The sequence below is a fragment of the Lepisma saccharinum genome, chromosome 17 (assembly GCF_977018435.1).
Source record: "Lepisma saccharinum chromosome 17, izLepSacc3.1, whole genome shotgun sequence".
NCBI classification, from domain to species: Eukaryota; Metazoa; Arthropoda; class Insecta; order Zygentoma; family Lepismatidae; genus Lepisma; species Lepisma saccharinum.
Genome location: NC_139245.1, coordinates 994,804 through 1,020,284, shown reverse-complemented (window position 1 = coordinate 1,020,284; position 25,481 = coordinate 994,804). Strand labels below are relative to the sequence as shown.

Here is a 25,481-nt window from a genome sequence, read left to right as displayed (position 1 = left end):
GATATTCTACAAACCCAACTCTGAATAAGGTGTTCTCCTGCATCATCAAAAGACCAGGGTTATAAACTTCGGTATAACTAATAGGTTTAGGCCTACAAGTTATACCGGGTGAATTGTCTGTTTGAAAAAGTGTTTGTATAACATCGGAAGTTAAATAAATCTTCGAGTAAAAGATCTTGAGGATCTTTCATTTCAACCTTGCATAGGTGATAATTAAAAATAAATCCTGCACCACAGACCACGCAAGGGCTTGGTCCTACTAACCCTTAGAAGCCATTGAGAAGTCCGATAAAAGGGTTGTAACCGGACTAACATAAAGCCCTAAAGGCAGAAGGTGCGTGTCAACCCCATCAGTACATATATTTTGTTTCCTTTATTTTATTTTCTTAAGAGTCTAACAAACATCATTAAATGATTAAGAGATTAATGTACCTTTCGATAAAAGTGATTCTCATATCTACAAATCCTTATGTATATTATTCTGTAAATTATTTCTTTAACGTGATTTAAATCAGTGGTTTTTTTAAAAAAAGAATCGCGATTTAACTTATGATCCTTTGTATAGCGCAGAACTTGACATTACTTGCACACAACCGCGAGTTTTGTGAATGTAAATTATTCTCTCGGATACATTTATCATTTAACTGCAGAAGAATTTGACATTAATACTTTGAAGAATAAGTTTAGCTATCCACGCTGACTTTGAGACTTGAGAAAGGTTTCTTGGAATTCCGACGACCTATTTCAATTGGTGGAAAGTTTTTATTTGTCTTCGGTTCCAATCGTTTCTAATCCCTTTCTTCCACCACGCGGTCGGCTGAAACTTCTTGAAATCCATTCACCTGTTCCATTTTTGCAAAACTTGGACGGTAGCAGTTTCTACACTGCCCCCTCTCCCCTGCCTCGATTTCTTTAATGTTGCAGCTGCAGCGATGTAAAATTCATGGCGTTAAAGTTCCGGGACAGCTGGAATGGAGAAGACAGTAATCCCGGAATTTGTTGGGATGTAAGCCGGAGGAAACTACGGAAAGCGAAAGAAAAAAGGGATTTTCTTTTATTTCCACACACAAAAAAAACGAAACCACATTCCTGGTCGGCCTGTTTTGTCCTTGCTTTTTATGGCACGGAATAACACGGAATAACATGGCACGGAATAATACGAAGAATTTGGTCTTTATTGAATTGAATTACAAATAAAAAAGAAGTTTACTAGCCTGTCAGATGCCAAACGAACCCCTTGCCGAACTTTCGTCGCCCCACAATCTGATTTCTGGAATAACATTTATTGACAACGTGAACGAAGCTTAAGGTTAATTTTAAAGATAAATTAATCTATTATTCGCTTACAAAATTGAGATTTCACATCGAATTTCCTATGCAAATCTGGCAATAATGAAAACTTACTTCGGACTGAAAGAATTACGCTCGTATTCATTGTGTTATCGCAGTAAATGAAAATATCGAAAAGTAGTTCTTTAGAAACATCCTTTCTCAGTGCTCAGGTAAAATTTGAAAATTTTCTGTCGACTGGTTCTCGACATAATCGTGGCCAAAGCAACCCCCATAAGCTTACACAGGGTTGACGAGGAACGGAACGTGTTAATTCTAGGAGTTAAGGAACTTAAAACTGTTCCATTTTAAGAAACTTGAACTGTAAGAAGGAGTTGCAATTACAAGTAACTTTAACTGCAAACGATACATTCATTAAAAACAAATCTAGAACCGTAAAACACGAATATATTTTTTCACTTGAGCCATATAAATACTTTAATGATGTAGTAATAATTTTTGTAAAACTTGAATTGGAATCAACAATATTTTTTTTAAAAATTCTACTTTTATCTCAAGAAACTTGAACAGGGACTAGGTCTATTTTTACAAATTTAAACTGGAACTAATTCTGTTTTTGCAAACTGAATTTAGTTCCAGATGATTACTGCCATTTATCTTAACGAAATATCAGCTGTTGTTCCGCATTAAATAAGTATCAGTTGAGATTATTTCAAAGAAAGCAAAATTTAACTGTCACTTGAAGTCCATCTACTTTGATTTGATATATTCCGGGTTCTGTATGTAGGCTACTTAATTAGTACGCAGGTACAAAACGTAATAGGTAGGGACATTGAATTTTCGCGATGCGCGAAATCGCGAAATGTGAAAAAAAGATGCAATTTTGAATATTCTGCACGTAACTACACCCCCAATGATGAAATATGCATGAGTTTTATTCGCGAAGTAATTCGAAATGTGTGCTTTTCCACGAAATGAACGCTTTTTCGCGAAATATCATCAAATTAAGTAGAAAACACGCAAAAACCGGCAATGGAGGTTGTGCGCGCAAACTGTCGATTTGTAACGAAACGTTTGCCTAAAGTTTCCTACCACTTGAAGCTGAAAAACGTTTTATCTTCGATCACATCAGGAAGACACTGCAAATTGGGATTTCCGATGCACATAATCTCAGTTCGAAATTTTCGCTCCCTGTCAAGCTGCATTCCTTTCTTCCCCCGAATGTCTACTCAACTTCCAGTTTCATTGAACTTGCTAGCTGTAGCAGCGATTAGATTAGTCTGTTCCCGCACATCAAGGGAAACAATGGTGTCATTTGTGTTCAGTCATGAATGAATTTTGTTTACCATCATGTGATTTTCAACATGTGTTTGTGTATGTGCAGTAGTGATTATTTTATTTGTTAGACAGCAAGGATATCCTTTAAATACATACAATGAATAAATCACTTGAGATATGCAATTTAGAAATGAAGTGATTTTGTGTTGATGTTTTCTTTTTGGTTGGACAGCTAAGTACTTGTGTATGTGTACAGTATATAAAAATGAAGAAGTTTATCAATTTATAGCTCTTTTGTATGTTGTTTCCTCTCATGATGAAAAAGTGTGTGCCAATTTTTTTTTCACCGCTGGTATATACCGCTGATCTAACATTTTATTTACCGCTCTCCTCAGTTTTTATTTACCATAAATTTGTGTCCCTAGTAATAGGATCTAAATCCATCTTACTGCATAGGCTGTTACCTTTACTGCACACACCCGGAAGAATATAGAAAACTAATACATTCTACTATAGTATGATTTGGAATTACCGAGTATCGTATTTGACTCCACGACGCTGTTCGAGTACATCAACTCTTCACCATTTCGTTTAGTTTATAAAAATGGTTGTAGGTTTGTATATATATGTTTGTTTGTTCCGACATAACTCTCGAACGCCTGGAGCAATTTCAACCAAACTTGGTACACGTCTCACTTGCAATCTCGAAAAAAATACTTTGGGGTAAGACACCCCTGGCACCCATAGGTGTGGGAGTGGGAAGGGGTGTCATGTAAAAATAATCGAAAACGACCGATATTAGTTTGGAATTCATAGCTTTCAGGGTCGCTAAGATGAATAGTGACACTCCCAATGCCGTTCAATTTATTTATTCTTGCTCCTGGAGATGAAACTAAAAATTTTGTTTAATGTGTTAAATTAATATTACGTATAGTGAATCTCTAAATAAAATTAGTTACATTTTTCACTATAGTTACAATTCATTATATCCCTGTCTAATAGAAGATTGGGATAAATACAGCTAGTGTGTTCATAATTTTCGGACAACATATAATACTGGTTAGGTGGGACAACAGCCAGAACAGCCAGGCAGAACCTCGCCCTTAAATAAAGAAAATTTGAATGTGAATAATAACTACAAATGATATCTAATTATCTAAAATTATAATTTCATTATCATTGTTATTTGAAACTAAATAACATTACACCACAATAGAAATGTGCTTCCCTAAGTCGTTCGCTGCACCTTTTCACAATAGTACTGCAGTTGTATCCTAGTGTCAGGCTGGTGCATGGAAATGACGTTTAACCAAGTAGCCGGATAGCGGTCTTCAAGTTCAGAAGATTGAACAAATGACTGTCTGCTGCTTTAAAGGTTCATTTGATTAGTTAGTACATACCTCGTGACCATACACTACGCATTGCAAACGGTGCAGACACAAAATGCACCACCTGACACCAAATGAACGAAGTAGACGAGTAGGTGTTGCACCGTGTAAACAACTAAACGCAGAGCGAGTCAAATAAAAAAAAATGTCAATAAACACGAGACCAAGTTTCACCAGCCACTTGTGGCCATGCCTGGTCAGCGCATCGAGTCCCATCGCCGCTGATGTCTGACCTTCTAGACAGGAGCCCCATGCATCTTTTACAAGCAGCTCCACAACCGTCCTGATGCTGCGTCAATATAGAAACTATGGGGATCAAACCTGATACCTCTCGTGCCGAAACTATCCTGCTATGCCGTTCCTCACATCAGTGACATCTACGCAAGGAGAGAGGACATTATTCAGAGGCTTCGGCGTCGTTGGCGTTGTCAGTGCAGTAGGACAACCCTAGAAGTCGACAAGTTGTCCCCATCCTCTTTCGCGTCACCCACCACTTCGGTCGGCTTCCAGAACACTCTGCAAACAAAATAGGTTTCCATCGAAGATTTGCATTCCAACACTTTCCGAATCCTCGCAACACCACACTCCGTTTGAATCGATGGGCAGAGCAGTGTTGCCAACTTCGTGTAAATACGCCTTGCGACGGACTCCACTTTTATATCGCAGATTTCTTTCGTGCTTTTCAAAGTCTAGTTAAAGTGAGATATCCATACAGAAACCCATGGAAACTTTTAAAATGTATCGTATAAGACATGATACAATTTGGAGTGTCTGTCTTTGTTACTTTTTGACTCAGTTATTCCTGGAGGGAATTATTGATTGAGTTGGTGTTTTAAGCCCACTTTATGCACAGTAAGGCTCATCGGGACTGGACCTGCAATTTAAAGTGGGATCCGAACCACTATGTGCCTCCACCGGGTATCGAAGCGGGACCCCCTGATTAAAAGACGACGACGCTACCACTGCGTAATTGGGGAGGCCGGAGGGAATTATGAATTGCCGATCTTATGTGTGTCCAATTTGTATTTTCTTATTTTACGTCGCTTTTCTGCCCCTTCAGGTTAATCGCGATGAGGATGCGGCATTGTTCAAGTGACACTTGATACGCCTTGTTTATTTTAACCATGTGCATATTTTATTTGTTTGTTAATTTCACAGAAATCTGTTTGATTTATTTGTTTGTTTTAATATTGTTGTTTGTGTCAATGTTAACTTTATAATTTTTGGCTGTAAGTTTCCGATAATGCGTGTTATCAACAAAGCCATTTCCGGTAGGATGAGAAAAACTACAACTATCAAATCCTTTGTTAAATCCGTTGCCAAGACAACAGAATGTCTAGAGATTGAACGTTGTTCGAGTAGTGAGCGGTGTTAAGTAATATTTTAAAAGATACTGTTATAAACGAAAAGCAGCTGCTTATTGGAATTGTGAATTCATAAGTAAGTTTAGTGCTATTAGTTTCCTGTGACCGATAAAAGTGATATAACTTTAATAAACGTTATAAAACAATAATACGTTAGTAATTTTTGTAATTGCACGTCCTGAGAATGCTCAGTGCAGATATTAAGTAAAAGAGAGTCCCATAACTCTAGCGCACAAGGGGATTGGGCAATTACGGTGACGTAATCCAGTGGCGTTCACCCAAAAGAAACGTCACACACTCATAACTTGGGATCGTTGGTTTTGTGATTGTGAAGCCATCCCTCGAAGTCTGGGCCAGAGAGGTGAAGCGTATTATAGATTTTGTTTTCGTTCGCTTGCTCCAGAGACACTCGGGATAGAGTGTACCCAGAACTTACCATGTCTATATTTAATTTCTTATTGCCACTTTTCTGCCACTTTTGGCTAATCGCGAAGATGAGCATGATGATGAAATTGATGAAGGGACACTCACAAAGAACACCCATTCCGGGATTCGAATCCGAGACTCCTGGTGTCGTAGCGCGCACGTATTATCGTGATAAGAAAGACAGGGGGAAGAACTGAGTATCCGTTTCTCTGCATTAACCGACTCATTTACACCCTTTGAAATTATAAACTACAAAACGAAATTACCAAAATAATTTAAGAGAGTGAACTACAAGGCTAACATGACGTATACTTATTCTACACACTGTGTCGGAAATCTGTGGACCAAGGCCACGCATAACGGTTGAGAAGGGGTGAAAGCGTGTGGGTAGAACCAAGCAGTGAGCGCTGATGAAAACTGCTGGTGAGCTACCTTCTCACGCGTTCACTGGTCGAGCCCTTCGTGGGTATTACTTGCGCAGAGGACTAGCTTTCGTTCGGATGCTCCCGAGATTGACGGAACAGAATGTAGTCAGGAAAACCAAGTTCGCTTCCCGGTCAGGTCTGTATCCGCATCTCAATAAGTTAAATAAATGGCTAAGTCTCATACGTACGTGTAGGATAACAGAAATATCAATTTATATTGTTGAGGAAAAACAATGGTGTGAACACTTTATGGCAATTTCTACGAATACGTTAAATATATGAGAGAAATGAATGCGGTGTCGGACAATCAGATAAATCATTTGGTAAAAAAAAAAAGTGAGTTCGTGCATGAGGTACACTCCAGAGTCCCATATTTCCAGGAGGATTACCGCGTCGATGAGGATGAATAATGACTAAAATCGTGAAATCGTTAGACCTCAATAAATATTCAAACACAGGAATGTGGTCAAATAGATGTATCGCAAAATACACTAATATGCATTCATAGTAATTTTGTAATTGCTTTAATGGAATAAACACAGATTAGGATGTTGGGGTCTCATAGCAGCATAACGAACAGTGCTTTCACCATTGGTGCGGGTGATCACGGATTCGATCACCGAGGTGAGTGGACAATGTCCATCTTAAGGCCAGGAGGAACAGTTTTAGTTTGAAGCCCTAAATATCAAACTTAGGATGGCGTAGAAAAACGCATGCACGGAATGAGGACACGTTGAAGATTTGATTTCGAAAACTCCCAATTGATTAGCCGTAACGTGAAGTTGCATTCTTCTCTTCACAAGGAATATATGGGGTACTTATTCCATTATAGATTTCAAATATCGTGTCAAGCTTAATAATCAACTTGAGACACTGCTTCCACTTGCAACGTGGAAAGAAGTTCATAATTCAAGTTCGGAAACTAAGTTTCCCCCTTGTTGACGTTTCGTCACTAAACAAGAAACAAGAAATATTTGATACGCACCCACTTATTGCATCATTTTAAATCTTTAATATGTTAATGTCTATGATGACGTAATTTGTTTTGTTCAATTGGGTAGTACGTTATGGTTATGGACTAACCTTAAAACATTTGATTGTGGGTTGTGAGGTGGGAGATATTATGAAGGTTGCTGGATAATGGAAGTGATTTTGGAAATGTGAATGTGTTAATTTGTGTAGTCAAGAACTATTATGATCTTAATACAATTTTGTTTGTAATAAGGAGTTTAATTGCGAGTGCAAATGTAGTATATTAACATTAACTGACATCTAAATATATTTTTGGTGTGCGAGAGTTAGCAAGGTTTACGTTAACATATCCTTATCTGATTTCCCTCTACCTGAGGGCTTCGAAGTAGGCTGATAAGTCTCATGCTCGCCGTCGAGGAATAAAAAGTAAGTTGATCCATTGAGAATAAACCGGGGAACGTAACATATTGCTACAACTAAAAGCCCACAGCTTGTTTCATTGTGTATAATTCACATCAGAGCTTGCACTCACGTCTATACAACAGACAAGTTTCAGTGTCTCGTCTTCGCCTTCACCCGATATTCCTGCCCTTCCCACGTGCGCACACTTCCCCTCTCCAACCGCCACCTATGGTCAAACTGGGCCACACGTGGTCTCTGAGTTTCCTTTTAAGTCCACTTTACGCACAGAAAGGCCAATCGGGATTGAGCCTACAGTTTTAAAGTGAGATCCCAACCACTGTGCGCCTCCAACGGGTATCGTACACGAGACCCTTTGATTACAAGGTAAAACACAATTGAAGTCTTGTTTAAATATCAGTGACGACCACAATCTTTGTAAGAATTAACGAGATACGACATAAGCCAATCAGAAGCAGCGATGAGATCGTACTCGCCGTGAAGTTCGGTTCTAATACAACTATTACGGCTAAACTAACCAACTCTCTAGCCTTCTTAAACCCGACGTTTTATGGCTGCAGTGACACAAGCCTTCCATCTGTCTCTATCCTGGACAAGATCAATCTAATCTTTTCCATCCCTACAGATTTCCTTTAGGTTGGTCTCAATGTTATCCCTCCATCTTCGTCTTGGCCTTCTAAAGGTTTCTTACCGTCAGGTTTCCCAACAAGAATCCTATAAACTCTTCTTTCCTCTCCCATTCGTGCCACATGGCCTTCCCACCTACGTCCCCTTAATTATTCTAATAATATCTAGACATGAATGCAGTTCTAGATTATGGCTAGAGCGAGCTTTATAATAATAAACACAGTTTATACTATCATTCCCAAGGTTGGCATCTACCAAAACGTAAAAATTAACTGCAGTCATTTACCGTGCTACCGCAATGTTCGTTCGAAAGAGCAACATGCACTAATATTTGCCACAGTGTAGCCATTTCACAGAACTTGGCGGAAACGGAGTCTACGGAAAAGGTAATTAAACACAAACATTCGGAAAACGCTCAGTGTTGGCTTTTCTCTCGACGCAATTAACGATACGAAAGAAAAGTTAATTAAGTCACGTAATTTAAAAGAACAGTTCGCAGGAATGATTTCCCTCGTGGTTACAAACCCATAACATGAATGCACAATAAGTTAAGGGATGTTGGGCTTAACACTTACAATGTTGGAAATTTTGTAATGTCATTACCAGCTATTCACGTAATTATCGCACTCATATTGGAAATCGAAACAGAGAGAGGGTTGCTTTAATAAAAAAATAAAATGAACGTATTTTGTGTTTATATTCTGTGTAGTAATAATTAATGACAAAGTGAACGATAATTATCAGGGGTCGCCATGGCGACTGAAAATTTTCACCTAGCAACTGAATTTAAAAATTCCGTTCTAAAACATTTATTTTTAATATTTCGAGTTCGTTTACGCACTATTTTTCCTACTCCCATTCGTTTATCCTTCTACCCCGAGTTAAAATGAAGCTTAACTCCCAATGGGAAGCTTGGGCTCTTAATCAAATTGCAAATACGACCACTCATAAATGGTACACTGAAGTTTTTTGTTCCATTTTTTATCACCATGCCTTAACTACATTCAAAGTCTGTATCTTCTCCTAAATATTTTAAATCTCGTACAATGTAAATCTGTGTAATCATCGTGTTCTTTAGGCAACCTTATATACTTGTATACCTTTATAACAATGGTACATGTATATACGTATGTTTGTGAGTGTGTGTGTATGTATATCATTTATAATTATGCAATCACATAGTTATGTATCCATCTTATATACAATTTTATATATATATTCATGTCATGAGAGAGTAATGTATGAATTATATGTTTTTGCCAATTACTCGTATTAAGGTATGTACAACACTATAAATGGGCATTTGAATGTAGTGTGAAGTTCTATAAATAAATAAATAACTTTCATACTTCGCCTACGAACGTGCCACGTTTGCACGAACGAACACCCAGCAAGGCTGCATCAAAATCCCTCCCCTGCCTGAGATTGCGGAGACAACAGACAGACAACACAGAGCCAAGGTACCATTTCCTGTATCCATACCCTCCCTATTATCGTCTCCTTCCCCTCGTACGATGTGGATATTATATAGTTTTGCCCGCCACAGTGGTGTTCAATTTTGAAATTTGTGGGTATATACAAGTTTGTGATCAGTGTTACAGCACAGTGAAGTGAAGTGTAATATTGCAACATATTAAAGACCATAACTACTACTACTACCACTTCGATTCTATGATACTCCCTCCAGTGTTCTACACCCCTTAGATCCTTGATCAAGACTGCCACATACCCGGAGGTGAGGGTCATGAAGAAAAAGAAGAGTGTTCGCTTATGGAAATTCCCATTGCCTGCTTTATAATCAGGGTTTCGGAGCGGAGCGGATCAACGCTCCGACTGTTGCCCACGCTCCGGAGCGAGGAGCGAGATTCTAAGAAATGGTTCGCTCCGCTCCGGAGCGGAGCGATGTCTTAGCCCGCTCCGCTCCGGAGCGGAGCAGCGGGAATCGGAAAATTTCTCGCTCCGCTCCGGAGCGAGGAGCAAAGTTTTAGAAAAGGGTTCACTCCGCTCCGGAGCGGAGCGCTACCTTGACACGCTCCGCTCCGGATCGGAGCAGAGGAAGTTGGAAAATTTCTCGCTCCGCTCCGGAGCGAGGAGCGAAATTTTAGGAAACGGTTCACTCCGCTCCGGAGCGGAGCGATGCCTTGTGACGCTCCGCTCCGGAGCGAGGAGCGATATTCTAAGAACTTGCCCACTCCGCTCCGGAGCGACTCCGGAGCGCTCCGAGGTTGGATAATACGAGTGTATACAGAAAACTAACGATCAAAGGTTCCGAGTACATTAGTAATTTTGTTTGTGGAATTTGTACGGCATTTGAAAATCGCTCGTTATTGTAGTTATAAAACTGATTATTACTAAAGCTAACGCCACGGAAACAGTCCAGAAAATATTACGTCACTCACCTACAGTGTTGCCAATAAGCAAGGAATAATCCTTACACAATACACCAGGGAAGGCACATTCAACCGCATACGTACAGTCAGGACACTGCCGGTGTTCATGCAAAACACTCGCTGGTGCACGATTGCCATATCTTACTTTCTTTTACGCTGGTTATGTATTTGAATGTAGGGAAAGGGAAAAGTTTAAAGTAATTGGAAATTCAGGTTGCTAATTTTAACTTTTCGATTTTTGAATGTATGAAGTTGAAAATCAGAATCATGCTTATTAATGTTACCGTCGGCCAATAAGGAAACGTTTTAATTTGAAATAGCTACAGAGTTTTCATATCTAACTTTTTAAAAATCCTGACACTAGAAAGTTGAAAACCGGCTTAACCAAAAATGTAAGTTGACACATTTGGTTTACTTTTATGAAGGTATAAAATCGAAAATCGGAATGCTGTTTTTATACAGCCGAACCGGGGAATTTAAATAGTATGAAATACAGGGTTGTCATATCAATTCTTTTTCCCAATTTTAAAGGCAGGAAGTTGAAATAGGTATTTAATGGTTACATACGAATACTACTGCAAAAATTACAAAATGTCTGATTGCCATATCTAACATTTCAAGTTTGTAAGCAGTAACCTGGAAATAGGCATGGTGGTTATAAGAAAATTGCAAAAATTTTGGAAAACGACGAATGGAATGTTGCTATATTTAACTTTCTGAGTCTAGAAAGCCAGAAAACGTATACGTATAAAATTAATATTTTTGTATTGAGTACGTTGTACACAGCAAACTGAAGGCAAGTTTTCAGTAATGAACAATGTGTAGTCAGCAGATAAGTCGAAACAAGATGTATAAACCTTAATAACCGTGATAAACACAAAATGTAATATTATCTACATGGATAGGGGCATGTCCTGAATTTTATGGTTTCATTTTGAAAAGCAGGGCTGCGAGCAATACATGCCTTCCTCACTGATGGCATTTGATTTTATTTTTGTTACTTAGCTTTGAATTTTGGCTAATCGCGACGATGATAATGAGAGAATTGATAAATGTGTACTGAAAAAAAAGTAGCGCGCTGTATCCTGACAACATAGTGGTAACAACGTCGCCTTGTAATGAAGGGGCACTGGGATCGATACCCGGTGGAGGGACATAGTGGCTCGAATCCCACATTAGGTAGGATTTAAACTGTAGGTCTATTCTCGATAGCGTATTGTTGAATCTTAAATCCACCAAATGTCCATAACACAAGGCATTGTTTCAACGTATGTTGAATGTATAATTGCAATGTATATTGTGATAAATTAATCCTTAAGAAAATATACATTTATAATTCTGTTTAACAATAAGATACTTCACTTTCCTTTACATCTATTCACAAGAGCATAAAAATACAACTTGGAAATTAATTTCCAAATGAACAACCTTTTATTCATATCTTTTACGTATGTGTGTGTGTGTGTGTTTTCTGAAATCTGGCAAAGTCCTAATAATGTATCCACTTCTTTTTGTGAAAGTGAAGAGAAGAACAACACGCGCAACTAATACTTTTAAAAGAGAACAATCTAGCCAGAATTGGTGTAGCATAATTCTAATACAACTGGTAACACTGGAGCTGTCTGGCAAAGGCGATGTCTCTACCATGTACGGATAAGTCGAACGCAACGTACAGCGCAGCGAACGAAGTTCTCAACCCCGAAAGCACACACAAACACCCTCCTCCTCTCTTGAAACGGGCACAAGACCAAAGCGCTAGCCGATTGCACTGAGTCACCTGCAAGGAACACGGAATACGGTACAAAACGAAGCTGTCTGTTGTATGGGGGAGGTGGGTCGGACAAATCCGCAAAGCAGAAAAACTGATTGCTTGAAATTATTTGTAACCCATTCAACACATAACATTCAAACTCTTATATCTAAGAGTCACAATACAAAATAGTTCATCTCAATACAGAAATACTATTTACGTAATTCATATTTCAACTTATATCAAATGAACAATTTACGTACTATAGCTCTCTCTCTATCTATCTCTCTCTCTCTCTCTCTCTCTCTCTTGAGCCAAAACAACATTCTTGTATTGTTTTACCAATGTTTAATGTGCATGATTGATTGATTGATTTAGTTCATTTTGCTTCTCTTCTTTGTCACTTTTGGCTAATCGCGAAGATGGAGATGATTGATGTTATGATTAAATTGATTAACGATACACACAAAGATTGTACACTCGCCTCACTTAGTACTCTGGCAGTTTGTTTCTTTATACAGCATATTTGTAGAAGATACAATTCAACATACAAGTGTATAAAACAAACTTATTACTAACTTCGTTGACCCTGTACAAGCCCATGCCGGTTTTGAACCACCCCACGGATCCCTGACGTCATAGGGTGCTGTGCTGTAGAGCGAACACAAACAAAAATGCTTCGGCCAAAAGTCCCCGCGCACCTCCCCCTTCACCCGTTCGACTAGGGCCATAAGGAAGCATGATCCACTCTGTCCCTCCCCTCCAAGCGGGGGCGATCATGCAGACCAACAACTAGAGTACGTGGAAACAGGACTGCAGGCTCTTTTCCATGTGGTTCCACTATAACCACTCCGTCACGGAAGTCGGCTTTAATGCGCACATTCCATTATTCATAGTTGCATTACAGCATTCGTGTAAAAAAACAACTCCTAACCGGATCGGAGCGTGCTGTCAAAACCACCACGCTCCGGAGCGGAGTGCTGTTGTCTCACGCTCCGCTCCGGATCGGAGCGTGCGTCTAAAAAATCTGAACCACTCCGCTCCGGAGCGGAGTGCTGTTATATCACGCTCCGCTCCGGATCGGAGCGTGCGACTCGAAAAGTCGAATCACTCCGCTCCGGAGCGGAGCGTGTCTCTCAAGAAATCGAACCACTCCGCTCCGGATCGGAGTGCTGTCGTACCACGCTCCGCTCCGGAGCGAGGAGCGGAGTAGAAATGACGCTTCGAAGTCGCTCCGGAGCGCTCCTTTAGTACGCTCCGCACTCCGCTCCGAAACCCTGTTTATAATAACGAGTACAGTATGTGCTTTTAAATGTTTAGCCTGTGAGTTTTCTGCGTCACGTGCACAATTAAATCAGAATACTTTTTTTTTGCAGCGATATGTAGAATCGGCCGTATACAGTATTACATAGCTTTCACTATTACCAGATGAGTCTTCTATATACGTCTAATCCAATCTTGTATTATTTAATAAATTAAATGTTTTAATGTCTCATTTCGTGGCTCATCTCAGTTGCATTAGTGGATTTCCTAGCCCCAGGCACGTATCTAGAAATATATTTCGGGAGGAGTCCAAAGCAAGCATCTCTAAATAATAATCATGTATAAATTAAAATAATTATAATTATATTTTTATTACATTAATAGGTAAAAGGACGGTATAAGAATAGTGAAATAACAGCACGTATTATCTAGCTTACGTGTAGTTAAGGTCGGCAATATTTGTGCAAAAAACAAAAGGCCATGGCTAGGAAATTAATGTCAAGCAGATAAAGAATTGAATGTTTATTGAATATCAAAGAAAGATGTTACATACAATTGATGAATAGTAAAGTTACTGGTAATATTTTATGCACATTATTATAAGTAGTAATAAATCTTCTTTGGTACTGTCATTCAAAGTCGTATGATCTCAATATAATCCAATAAGTTCGGTGGAAATAAATAGCCCTCTATTAAACAACAAGTATAATTTAATTCTTTTTTTTAGTTAAATTATTATTTCATTATTTAATTTTAGTACTTAGCAACTGTTTCGGGGGATCCGGACCCCTGGACCCCCTTAAATACATCCTTGTTTAGCCGTATTTGAAAAAAAGAAGAAGAAGCTGACTCTTGAGATAAAGGGGTTGGAGCCTCAACTATTTTTAGTTTTGTTTATTCTTGACATTAGGATACATGTATCGTAATATCAAGAAGAGAGCACTTTCATATTCTACATTTCCTCTTCATCATCATTCATCCATTTCCGTCCACGAAGAGAGAGACAGGAAAACGCGGTGTAAAATAACCGAATAGCATATTGCATGCGGTGATATTAAATTCCATAAATAGCCATTGGGGGGCGCACGTCCTACCCCCAAGAGGGTTCCTTTGTGATCCTTTCCCCACTGGTCAACATCAGCTGACACTTTATGCGACCATAATAGCAGACGCCTGCTTCCCGAAGAGCAGAAATGGGGGGTTGAGATTTCCCAGCGCCCTCTCGCGTGGATGTAAAAATAACCCACCGGACCGTTACTCCGCCGGTCACGCAGCGGACCCCCCTGACCCCCGGCCACCCCTGCGCCTGTTTCTGGAATCCCCCAGATGTTGCTCGGAACACGTGAACAGCAGAACCCCAAGTCACCAACCCAAATTCATTACAATAGAGTCCAATGATGTAAAAAGCCGCCCTTTGGCTTGTTTCAGCACAAACTTTCTTGAAAATCTATCATTTTGAAAAAAAAAAATAGCACAAATTCTGGGGAAGAAATACCATCTATGATTTTTTTCATTATTATTATTTATTATCTCAATAGGGTTACAATTAAGCCATACAACATTCCATTTAGAACAATATTAATACAAATAATGACTTGATGCCCTATGTGGTAAAAAAATATACAAAAGCTACATCTAAGGAAAATTAGATGAATTTACATGAGTATACAGAATAAAGTGTTCTATAGTAGCAATGAAATAAAGAAAGTTGGATACTTATACACATTTAGAAGAAAGGGAAGTGTAAGGGTGTGTGGGGTTTGGGTACGAGTGTGTATGAAATTACTGTTCGAAGTACAGGGATGAAAATTTTAAAACATATGTGTGTAGTGGGAATGGTGGGGGGGGGGGGTAAGCACTGAAAATAATATTACTGTAGTTAGAATTTATACGCATGTGGCCTTCGTCGGGAGAGAATTCCAGGTTACCGCTGTTAGGTACGCGAAGGACTTCTGGCCAAATCTGTTTTTTTGGGGGGGGGGGTTGGGTTGTTTGTCTTCCCTGTTGTCTACATATGGGCAACAGTTTCGTAGATCCGTAAGCCTAACTTGTAACGATAAAGCTGTATTTTGCGTCGTTTCTAGCTTTCGTTCAGCGGGAAAGAATTCCTTTTCAGTTTTTATTAATACTCTCAAGTTGCGTATCCAATAAAAATTACATTTTATTAAAGAATAACCTTTAGTAAACAATTATAAAATTTAAAGTGAAAGGCCGCTGAGTTCCCGCTTGTCCTCGATTTATAAAAGTCAACTTAATACGAGGATTCAAGCGGCACTTTGGATTGTATTAAAAAAAATTCTGTAGCTACACACTCTTGTAATGATTGAGTTAAAAATAATTACTGAATATTACTACATTTACTTACATAACCAAAGGCTAGCCTGTTTTGAGATCTCTATCTTTCTTCTCAATAGCGCTTTTCCTCCACCGTTTTGTGACAACAGCTTTAATCACTTAATACGAGAGCTCTCTTTATTATCAAAGTAATCACGTTTGACTTTAGCACTAAGTTTTTTACTTCACTTTCCTTTCTGCAAACTCTGATCCAATTAGAAGAAAATTCCTTGGAGATGATCACGTCATCAGCTCAGACCCCTGCTTCTCGGCACACGTTTCCATCGTCCTCACTGCAGTTTCCGGACCGATCAACTTGGAAACAACTTTTTTCGTGGATTCCGAAATCTCAAAACGAACTTAAAGGATTCCGAGTTCCTTTTGTCAATGCGAGCGCGAACTGCCATTCATCACTGCATTTGCCGACTTCACGCGAAGAAAACTGCACGGCCTTCCAAAGGCTTCCCACGCTTACACAGTACTGTTCTTAGCGCCAAAAGTAACTGGCACTGCTGTTTCCCGCGAGAACTAGTCCATTTTTAGCAGGGGTGTTTATAGTTCTTCACTTTAATCTTTTCGCACAACTTAACAATCGGTCACAAACTTCTCACAAATGCAGACAACAGCAAAACCAAACTGCATGAAGATGCACAAGAATAGCGTAGAACAGTAGTTCCCAAAGTGTCCGCCGTGGCGCCGCGAAATGTTCCAATATTTTCATTGAAATTAGACTTATTCCAAATATGTGCTCATTTAGTACTTTTACATATAAAATGTTTCCGATTTGAAATAACCACACTAACTGAGCGTTGCAAGTGTTAAGGTAGGCCTACATTCCGACTTTGGCGCCGCGGGAAAATCTTGAAACACAGGGCGACGTGAAACGATAAAGTTTGGGAATGCCTGGTCTAGGAGAAATTGAGATCAGATGTAACTTTTTACAATTTGGATCATCAGTGTTTCGAAAGGAAAATACATTTTGTTGTTGAGTTTGTACTGAAGTCCACTACATGCACAGAAAGGCAGGCTGTATGTGTCTCCAACGAGTACTGAACAAGGCACCCTTTGATTACAAGGCGACGAGGTTACCACTCTACCGTCGAGGATACCCTAAGGGAAATTGATGAGCTGTTCAAGAGAGACAACAAACTGAATGTGGGTACTTTGTATTTCTTTTAATTCTTTTTTAAAATGTGATCAATAATTTATAACCACCCTGTATAGAATAGAATATGATGGTCTTTATTTAAGCAGGCGTGTTTCGGCCTCGTGTATTAAAACATTTCCTTCAAAATTTTTCACATCAATGCCCTTCTCTGGCTTTTTTTATAACATTTTTCAATCCAGCAATATCAACAGGAATTTTTGGGTACATAAGTACGTGGCGTAGCTAAATGAAGCAAACTAAACAGAGACCACGCATCCGTCGGACGAAGGTCCACCTGTAAGGTTGAGTAATTAATAATTCAATTACTCATGGAAGCGCATGTTGACTCTGCAGCGGCGTAAGTAGCAATCTGCAAATAAGTGCGCTCACTCACTTCCCGACCTCCGAGTGAATCATTAACTCCCTTCGAAGGGCGCCACACAGCAAACTTCACTCCTCTCACCGAGAATTACGAAGCCTATCAGAATGGACTTCAGAGTGCGGTAACGCTACTGCATGGAGCAAAGCAAACACTGATTGCGAATCACCATAGAGCGACTGAACGTTCTGAGCAAATATGGATATTGGTATTGCAAAGCTAATGTTTATATGGTGGGCTAACAATTGCAATTTCCAATGAACCAAACCAGAAGAGGCGTTGTGCCATATTTCTGCTTATGCACATGTAGAATAGAGATCCGAACCGAAGGAATGTATGTGCCTCCCGTCGAGAATCGAACCGACACACTTTAAAAGCTTTAACATTTATTTTATCTTGTTGAAACTTGGTTCTTGTCGGATTCTCGTGTTTTCATTTCAGTTCATAACGCAGTGTGTGTGTGTTATGGATGAAAACGTTGATTTATCCGATGAGGATGAATAATGATGAGCTGAAATTGATAAAACACTCACAGACACCAACCCGTACCCAGGATCTTTTTTTTTTTTTTTGAGGGACGGAAGCAGATGCAAAAACGTGGAACAAAGAACAATTTGGAATTCTGTTGGACTGATTGAATTAGGTTATTTTACGTCGCTTTTCTGCCACTTTTGGCTAATCGCGATGATGAAGATGAGTAATGATATAATAAAATTCATGAAGGGACACACACAAAAAACGCCCAGGCCGGGATTGGAACTCGGGACCCCTGTAGTAGTAGTGCGCCGTGCTAACCACTCCGACGTGGTACTCTGCGAATTGCTGTTGGAGTATTAGATGTGACCAGGAATGCAACAAAGTCTGCTAACGTACACAAAAATAAAAAAGCGGAGACGTGTTGGTCAGGAATCCATTCCTATCCTCTCCGTCCGGTCATGCCTTTGCCCTCTCCTCAGCCTGGGGTCGTCAAAATCCACAGCGGCTCAGAATTATTGGTTTTACCAGCAAGGAAGAACGAGCGAGAGAATACATGTGTTTCTTTTCAGGCAACGATCCTGGCAGTGCACTCTGGAAACTGCGTCAAGCCGCCCCAGTAAATTCTCAACCAAATGGTTATCCTTACAAACAGCACCTTACAGTTAAAATTAGTCTCTGAAAATAATCATAGATGTCGTTGCTTTAGACTCGCATGCAAGAAACAAACGACTATTCACCAGAACCAAATTCTTTAGTAATCGTTCACATTTCTTTAGTTACCAAATAACATGGTCAAAATTACCACATTTACTAGATTCAGTTCAGATTACCCTATCTGTGCATTAAGCGGACATAAAACAATCTCAGATTCAAATTTCACTATATTTTGGGCACATTCTGCTATGAAAGTTTAATGTGTTGTGTAACATTGTGTTAAAAGCAGTGTTTTATCAATACGGTAGTCATAATTGATATACATAGTAACGGATACATTCCAAGTTGTTATTCCAGTACTGTTTTCCCACAAATTTTTGAAACAACTTTATTTCGAAGGCTGGGCCCCAACCGAAAAGAAATTCTGGCTACGCGCCTACTTTCTCTAACGAGATCTCCACTTTATGAAAGAGATCCGATATCTTCAAAATTCTTGGCATCATTTATTGTGTACTAAGCAGCTGTGCTGGAAGTGGACATTCCTGGCTATGGGAGAATGCTTCATAAGTCAACATGGAACAAATCCTGGGGGAGGGAAGAAGGGGGTGTTTGTGATAATTTTTCTAAGCGGGAGATGCTTTATGAAAATTTTAGCTATTTACTGGGGACAGGAAGAGGGTGCGAAATCCCGGGGGGGGGGTGGAATTCCCCCCATACCTAGTTTTTCCGCGGGGAAGAGTATTTGTTCTAGCAACAAACATAAACAATTAGTTTTGAAGTCGAATATACTTTACTGGAATAATATCCAAAACCAGGCAATTCCAAGAACACAGAAAATATTCCGACTTGTTATTTCTTCTCCATTTCTCATTGCTTTTCCTCAGCTACAGCAAAGTATATAGATATATAAATAAGACACGTACTAACATTTAGATATGCATTTTATATGGAAACTATTACCTTCTTAATGTCTTAATTTTTGCCCCTCCCCCTGTAACACAAATCTTCGTTCATAGCATTAGTAGTATATTAAAATCTACAATTGCAATCGAAGTGTGAATAATAAAGAACAGTCGATATAATATATTATATATTTTATGAAAAAAAGGTAAAGTGCTCCCCTGTGCTTAGCACCACGCCATGAAGGCGTATAGGGGGTGTGGGGATAACGCCCCACACTTTCTTGATCCGGTCATGAGTGGGGGTGATGTGATCAGCATCACGCCCCTGACCGCCTTTACTCCCCCGGTACCCATGTCATTCGACGCTGGGTGGGCGCCGGGGCCGCTTCCAAAGTTAGGGACCTTGAGCATGGTAGTCAGACGCGTTACCGACTGAGCCACCGCGGCCACATATATTTTATGAAATTTAATTATTTCATAATTGACAAATATTTATATATATAGTGTGTGTGTATGTCTGTCTGCTCCTTCCCCCCCACCAATATATAGTGATCTCGCACCTTGGATAGGAACCCTTGCGTCCTCTCTCCACCAATTCGAGCACTGCTGAGCAGAAATTGCATAAAAAAATAACAAGGTGCAATTAGATTTCATAGTCCTACGTCCCTCAGGGCAATGTTGATTAATACACCAGCATCGTTTTCATTTGAATTTTTGAGAAAATTGCAAAACACGAAGATTGCCTATTCTATTGTAATGTTTTTTCTTTCTGTGCTCTAGATTAATCACGGCTATGTATGAAAAATTAACTGATGAAATCTAAGATAGGGCAACCACACGATCATGTTTTGCACAGGGTTCGAACCTAGGGCCTCTGGCATGGTAGCATTATAAGGTAGACCATAGGCAGGCACGAATTGAATTGTTTTAAGTCAACTTTATGCACAGATAGGCTAAACGGGACTGAACCTACAGTTTAAAGTGGGATCCGAACCACTGTGCAATGTAACACCACCGGGTATCGCAACCGGGACCCCTTGAGTACAAGGTGAGGACTTTACCACAACGCCATCGGTAGGAACCCGCTACACATGTTTAATCAGTATTGCCACAAATAATAATAATTAAGCCGATGGAATGTTCATTGTGTGGGGAGAAGGTTACGTCTTGTATCTCAGTAATGAGTGCTATGCTTTGCCACTTTTTAATTATCTGACGTTCCATTATATTTAGGAAACTAGGGCTGTAGGTGTAACTTGGAGTGGGGCGGGGGCAGTTTCCTCACCCAAATTTTCATGCTTAGTAACATTTAATTTAATGTTTTTGTTAACCTCCCGAGACCTGGGAAATAATGAGTAATTTTTGATTTCTCAAATGTAGCAGTTATGTAGCAAAGTCCTGGATGCAATTATTAGCAAACCAACAAAACCTGTGTCCCCTGAAGTTAAGCCTTAACTTCGATTCTGCAACCCCAAAATTTTGGCCTGAAGCTACACCAATGGTTATAACCCCCATTCAACTGGCTAAATAAAGAATATAGTCTCTAAAAGGAGACCATATTCTGCACAACTTTTAGTTTAGATTGGTTTCAGTGAAGTACATTGTAAGAAATCAGGACTGGACCTACAGTTGAAAATGGACCCAAAAAAACACCGTGTTCCTCTACAGGAGGATCGGACCCGGGATACCCTGATTACAAGGGCACAGTGTCACTGGTACGCTATCAAGGAAGAAAATAATGTTACCAGTGTGTGAATTAACGGGGGGGGGGGGATGCCGGGATTCCCCCACAAAAAACATTCCCGGCAAAGGGAAATTAATTTTGTCCCTACGAGGGATGTTTTTATCCCACCCCCCCAAAAAAAAATATATATTCAAAGCATATACGTGTAGTTTCGAATTCGGCTCTGGTCGGAAATTATTCGGCCTACCTATAGGGCCGGTGGCAACCCACCATCGTGAGGAAATTGGGAAGCTCCGAGTGAGTGAGCGTAACCCGGTCAAGAAGACCTACAATAACGGCTGGGGGTTCGTCGGGCTGATCACCCGTCGCCCCAATACTGGTCTAAGACCTCCACGCTATAACACGTGACGGAGGAACAGTGTGGGAGGGAGACCAGCAGTCGGTAGGTAAGCCAAGGCACTTCAAGGGCTGTAGCGCTGTGGGTTTAGTTTTTATATATGTGTAGTATACTATTTCTTAACTATTTAAGAAACACAATTGAGAAATTAATCGTGTCCATTTATGGTCCAGTCATCAAAGGTTTCTGTGCCGAAACCTTAGCAGCGTTGTGGATCAGGGGTGCCCATCCCCCCCCCCAAGGGCTATGATGCACTCCCCTCAAAAGGTAGAACATTCCCCCAACCCCTTTTATGTCAAATTATTTACTCAAATTAATTTGGCCAGACAAAATTTGAAATATAACATAACACAGGCATATTTAAGCATAAAACGTACATGCAAAACTACACAGGGTCGCTACCATTGTTAGTGTACTGAACGTTATTTCTTAAAAACAGTTTGTGCTTGACTAACCTGGTATTAATGCAAACAACAGACACCCCCCTCTCCTTTCCAAACTGATTCTAAGGGCATAAGAGGTGGTTTCATTTCAACATCATCGCCGCGATCAACCACAGGTAGGTACAAAAACTACATAATAAAAATTACGAAAATCAATAACAAATCAATCAAAGAAACGACCACCCCCTTTTTTGTGTTAAGATATATAGAATTGGTATACAAAATTTGGTATAATTTAACAATACATGGAATTTCTCCAATTTGTTTGAAATTTCGGATACTTACTAATTTGGGTCTCCTAAGCCGCGGTGGCTCAGTCGGTAACGCGTCTGACTACCATGCTAAAGGTCCCGGGTTCGATCAGGGGGTTCGATCCCCGGCCGGCCGGTTCAAATCCGGGAACTTTTCTAACGGTGGAAGCGGCCCCGGCGCCCACCCAGCGTCGAATAACATGGGTACCTGGGGGGTAAAGGCGGTCAGGGGCGTGATGCTGATCACATCACCCCCACTCACGACCGGATCAAGAAAGTGTGGGGCGTTACCCCCACACTCCCTATACGCCTTCATGGCGTGGTGCTAAGCACAGGGGAACACTTTACCACTTTAATCACGAATCTGCACTTAAAATTTGGCGCTCACGTATAGAAATTCCTGAATTATGGCTAGCCCCACGGACCATTGGCGCATGGTTAGGTTAGGTTAGGAAACAGTTAAATTTTAGGGTAATAATAATAATAGTAATATGAGGAATATATATATATTTCGTTTTTTAAGTATTCGAAACGGAAAATCTTGCGATAAGTAATGAGCAATTGTGCATTGTCGGTTGCGATGACTGACCCTCTTATTTTGCAAGTTTGACACGTGAGCGCCAAATTTTAACTTCAGATTCGTGATTAGGAGCCCTAATTTAGTGAGTATGCCGAATTTCAAACAAAATGGAGAAATTCCCTGTATTGTAAAATCGCCCCCAAAATTTTGTCCCCCAAAAAATATTCCCATGACGAGCTGTGGATTAAAGGCCACACACCATTCTAGAACTGACCAACCTCACCGAGCCAACAGCAGGCTGTTTTTCACTTAAATTTTCGCGGCACGGAGCTGTTACTGTTCGCAAGAAACTTGTCGATAGGTTAGATGGATGATAAGTTTGAACTTGCCAATAGAAATTTGGTTAAGTTTTAGGTGATACTGGCTCGATAACTCTTTGTGTATGAGCTTCTTAGAGTGTAAATGTTATCACACAATCATTTAAAATGACCTACGTTAGAACCAATGTTTTAAGGTACTTACAACCAGTGATCTGCTGCACACTACAAAATTTACGTCTACATGCGTTGTCTACACGTAATCTACGCGTAGATTACATTGGGTTGTAGTTTACATAGACTACGTAGACAATCTAAAGTGCATTAAAATTAATTTTCAAGGCTTTGATGAGAGGAAAGTGACATTTTCAACTATATTGGTTCCTAACGAAATGAAAAGAATCCCATTTACAACAAAATTTATCTTCTCTTCTATTATCAACTATGGAAGAAGATAAATAGTATGCAAAAAACAATAACAGATGGCAGTCGTGAGACAAGAGTGGTCTTTTTCCAATAAAACACTAGAATATTTCCTATATTAGGTTTCTTCCTAGGTGAGAAATTGTTCGAATTTGGAAGAAAGAGTATGAAAAGTTCTCCTCACGCATCAGCAACTGATACGCAGTATAATTTTGTTTTACTAACACGGCACCCTTTGCTAAGTTATCACCTCTCGCAATGTTGTTTACATAGATTAAGTCATCTACGTGTATAAAATAGGCTACGTGTAGAATGTAGACTATCGTTGTTCACGCGTAGACGCACATCACTGCTTACAACCACACGGCAATACTTTAGGTAACATGCACAAATGTGTGTACCACCTTACAAAATGAAGTCACAAATACGCCACTGAGTGGGTATCCCCCCCCCCAAAGCAAAAAGCTTAATTCGCGAAGTGAATGTTACTGCTAGTAAACAAAATAGCTGAGGAATGTTACACAATTTGTAAATTCCTACAAAACCGTTACAAATGCAAGGTTACGTTTTGCCCAGTGGTATTGAAATCTACAACAGCGTACCTATACGCTTCACTAGCTGGTCCAGCAGCTTTATCGTATTATGTTTCAATACGCCGATTACACTTACAAGTTCTTACAGCTTCTGAAACCCTTAGCTTCAACCGAGTCCACGCCCCAAGTCTCAAAAGAGAAACGTGAGGCAAACAAAACAACATCGCGCGGGCAACACCTTCTGTAAAACTTTTCTAAAGCAAAAATGTTACATTATCCACACGATCTACAATACGAGATGGGCATATCTGTGCAACAGACACAATCTATCAACAACAGAATTACAGTACAAGCAATATTATGGTAAATATTAGTACAGGTAAAGAAAGGAAATTTGGCAACGCCCTATCATACCTGTTGGTACCTGGTGAAGTTTCCTCGCGAGTCCAATGGAAGTTTTTCAAACACAACAGACGCACAAAACTCACACACTGTCGTCTCGTGCACCGCACAGAAAGGTCAGGAACACTTTATAAGCACTGAACACCACTACTGTTTCACAAAAACTTTGAAAACACAGAAAGTATTAGCAACTTTACTTCCGACGTGCAACGTAACGCGTGATTCGACGTTTTCCCGCCCGCTCGTACACGATTCGCTCGCCAGAGGACGCCACCTTCTTCGGTGACGGTCCGTTAGCTGACTAGCGAACGCTGCAAAGGAAACACGCACAACTTTACTGCCTCGGGCGGTGCGCAAGCGCGTGGTATACGTCAAGCACCACCTATGAGTGAGAAATTGAAACTCTTTCTCCCTGCCTGCTTGGTTGTAGAGGGATGAAGAGACGAGTGACATGCGAGCAAGATAAGATGAAATTTGAAAGGGGGCAGCGGCGTGACCAATGGGGCGGTTGGTGGGTGTCATAACTCCCCCTTCGGCCCAGCATTCATTAAAAAAATGAACGTCAAATGCAGGAAAATATAGAGCAAACAGTCACTTATCTACAAATATATTTCGGAAAGGGCTCACATGCAATAATAACGATAATAATAATAAATTTATTAATAATATATATAATAATAATTTAATAATATATTTTATTATTAAGAATAACATAAAAATAAAATTATTATTATTACATGTAAAAGTAAGAAGGCGGTGACAAATATACATGCTCTTCTGCGAAGGAAACAAATGTCAAATAGAAAAATACAAGATTTTTAAGATAACAAGAAGTAGTTATCCCCAATGACGTCTTTATAATTTTTATGGGTGTTAATATTATTATCCATTAATTTTCGTAAACGCTACTAATAAGAAAATGATTCCAATCGAATTTTATATTCATGTAAGTTCGTGGAAATGCATATTACACAGAAGGCGGCTGTATTTATCACGGACAGAAATAAACAGAGAAAATTATAGAA

The 25,481-nt window shown here is 39.7% G+C and overlaps 1 protein-coding gene across 1 annotated transcript in view; it reads right to left on the bottom strand.

Annotated features, from left to right (window-relative positions):
• Mcr (macroglobulin complement-related) overlaps positions 1-24,746 on the bottom strand; it is a 548,186-nt gene extending 523,440 nt beyond the window's left edge. Inside the window, exon 1 of the mRNA XM_083138784.1 lies at positions 24,469-24,746. The gene's annotated coding sequence lies outside the window, so the exon portion shown is untranslated. The remainder of the gene's footprint in view (positions 1-24,468) is intronic.
• Positions 24,747-25,481: the final 735 nt, after the last annotated feature.